Raw genomic sequence first — 2940 nt, 5'->3', positions numbered from 1 at the left:
AGCACTCAGGAGGGGCTTGTAAATAGTATTAACTACCCTCCACATTCACTCAGTCCTGCTGGTCTAGCCTGCCACCTCCACGGGCTCCCTCTGGCCTGCTCGTCCACCAGCCAGGACTGCATCCAGGGACAGGCTGGACCCCAGGTCCCCAGTCTTGTCAGCAAGGCCGGGGAGAGAAAAGGCATTCTGGGCTGGCCTGACCTTCCCCCCTGCCTTGACTTGCTGGCTTGATGCCCCTTCCAAATCCCCCTGATCCTGGCTGTCTGCTGAGGACACCTTGGACGTGGCCCTAGGGCACAGGGTGACAGGTGACATATGAGTCGCCTGTCACATCTCCAGATTGTCCAGACCCGCCCACTCCTGCACCCAGATGCCCCACTTGGCTGAGTCCAGTGGTGGCCTGGGAGGTCCCAAAGGAGCTCTAGGAACGGAGCAGGTGGCAGGAGCGGGGACTGTCTCATGGAAGCAGCCACAAGAGTGGAACCCTTGGTGGACTTCACGTGTGTGCGTGACAACACAGAGGTCAATGCTGTGTGCTGTCCTCAGGCCCCTGCAGGCCCCAAGTGAACTGCTTGAGGGTTGTGTCTGCCTGTGTCCACCAGCGTTAGGTAGGTCCTTGGGCCCCTGGGAGCCTCTGAGCCACACCCCGTCCACTGTGGAGGGAGCACGGTGCCAGTTCTCTGAGTGCTCACCTATGCAGTTCCGCATCCAACTCCTCAGTGTACAACTGGGAAACTGAGGCCCGAAGAGATGCAGGGATAGACTCAGGATAGACGAAGCGGGCAGAGTGCTGATGAGAATGAATTCCAGCCTCCTAAGTTCTCCCATCTGGTAGCATAGTGGCTATGGCACTTGACTGCTAACCAGAAGGCTGGCAGTTCAAATTCACCAGCCACTCCTCAGAAGGAAGATGGGGCAATCTACTTCCGTAGTGATACTGCCTCGGAAACCCAAGGAGGGGTCGCTATGAGTCGGGTCCGACTCGACGGCAAACAACAACAACAACAAGTTCTCCCATAAGGTGCTCTGGTAGTGTAGTGACTCAGATATTTGACTGCTAACCAGAAGGTTGGAGGTTCAAACCCGTCAGCCACTCTGCAGAAGGAAGCCTGGGCAATCTACTTCCATAAAGATTTACCACCTCTGAAACCCAAAGTGGGGTCACTATGAGTCGGAATCACCTTGATGGCAGTGAATTTTTTTCTTTTTTAGCTCTCCCATGAAAGGGGTCTTGGTGGCACAGTGGTTAAGTGCTTGGCTGCTGAGAGGTGGATGGTATGAACCCATCTCCATGGGACAAAGATGTGGCAGCCTGCTTCTGTAAATATTGACAGACTTGGAAACCCTATGGGGAAGTTCTACTCTGTCCGACAGGGTCGCTATGAGTTGGAATGGATTCGACAGCAATAGATTTGATTTTCAGCCCTCCCATGGGATGTACTTTGAAGTAAGAGCCACAAAGATCCAGTGATCTCGACACTTGCACACACACGCACACACACTCTGACTCTATAGTCAGGAACCATGAAGGTAGGTACAGAGGAGCAGTAAGCACCATGGAGGTGACGGGAAAGAAAACTGAGGTTGAAGGCAGCTGTGCCATGGGGCAGCGGCATTGTGTTTCCTAGCAACATGCCCATGAGAACACAGCATGGAAAGGGGGAGAGACGCCAGACTGAAGAGCAGGGGCTTCCTCCGTGTTCTGCCTGGGCCAGGGCCGTCCCCAGAGGACAGGGCAGGGCTCCTGAAGTCACTATTCTGGGCACCAGGAACTAGGAGGCCCTCCCCCCCCGTGTGTTACCACGAGGCTACAGGAGAGACAGCCTCCGTCTCCTCCTCTATACATTGGGGTGTGTGGAGCGAGTGACCCAAGGGCTTCAGAGGCTTGGAGAAGTCTGTTGGCCTTAGGCCTTCACTGATGATCCAGTAGTCCAAACCCCTGGAAAATGCTTTCTTGTCCCTGGAGGTCCTTCTGAGAGAAGCTTGGGCCCTGGGGGAATTGGGGATCTGAGGAAGGACAGAATGGGGCAGAGCATTGGGCCACGAGTGTGGGGTTGAGGGTTGAGATCAGTCCTTGCTGGAACCTCGGGGTCCTTCTTCAGAAGTGAGGCCGGAATCCTTGCCCTGGCCGTGGTGAGGATGTGTCCAGGGAGAACTGACTGCACCAGGGCCCGTGGAGGCAAAGAGGAGGAGGAGGAGAGCCCTTCGAAGTCCCTTGCGTCACCCTGAACCTCTGGGAGGCCATGTTTGGTGGGTTTCCTGCAGGCTGTAGTGCTGGCTCCCGCCACCAGGGGGCAGCAGCTTCTTCTGCATGGCACTTTGCGGCAGCCGCTGGAGCCAGGGAAGAGTCACCCAGAGGCCACTCGCTGTCCCCCTGACTCAGCTCCTACTTGCACCTCTATTATTAGCATCCATCTCCACAGCCCGAGCTGGTCAGAGGAGGACGAGGGACCTCTGAGATCACATCATTCATTCAGCAAACACGCCCTGAGTCCTCACCCTGAGTGTTACTAATAACCAAGGTGGTCCCTGTGACTCGGAGGCAGACGTCCGTCCAGAGAGGAGGGTAGAATGGCAGCCCATGTGGCTGGAGGGAGATGAGGAGATGAGGGGAGAGAGGGAGATGGGGACAGACCCCATGGCCTGTTTCTGCCTCCTGTTGTTTGGTGACGTTACCCCAAGATCCAGCAGATGAAAGCGGTGCATCTTTCTCTGTTTCTGTGGACCAGCAATCAGGGCACAGCCTCACAGGATGCCGCTGCCCCGAGACCTGTCGGGAGGCTGAGGCAGCCATCTTAGCTGAGGCTCAACCAGGGGAGGGTCTGCTTCCAAGCTCATGTCTGATCGTCAGGATTTGGTTTCTCATGAGCTGTTGGGCCGAGGGCTTTAGTTCCAGCTGGTCAGGCCCTCCCTGGTTCTTTGCCGTGTGGGCTTCTCCAT

This window comes from Orycteropus afer, unplaced genomic scaffold, assembly GCF_000298275.1.
Source record: "Orycteropus afer afer isolate SDZICR_OR568_19922 unplaced genomic scaffold, OryAfe1.0 scaffold00174, whole genome shotgun sequence".
Taxonomy (NCBI): domain Eukaryota; kingdom Metazoa; phylum Chordata; class Mammalia; order Tubulidentata; family Orycteropodidae; genus Orycteropus; species Orycteropus afer.
The sequence above is the reverse complement of the archived record's forward strand: the minus strand, read 5'-3'. Positions refer to the sequence as shown.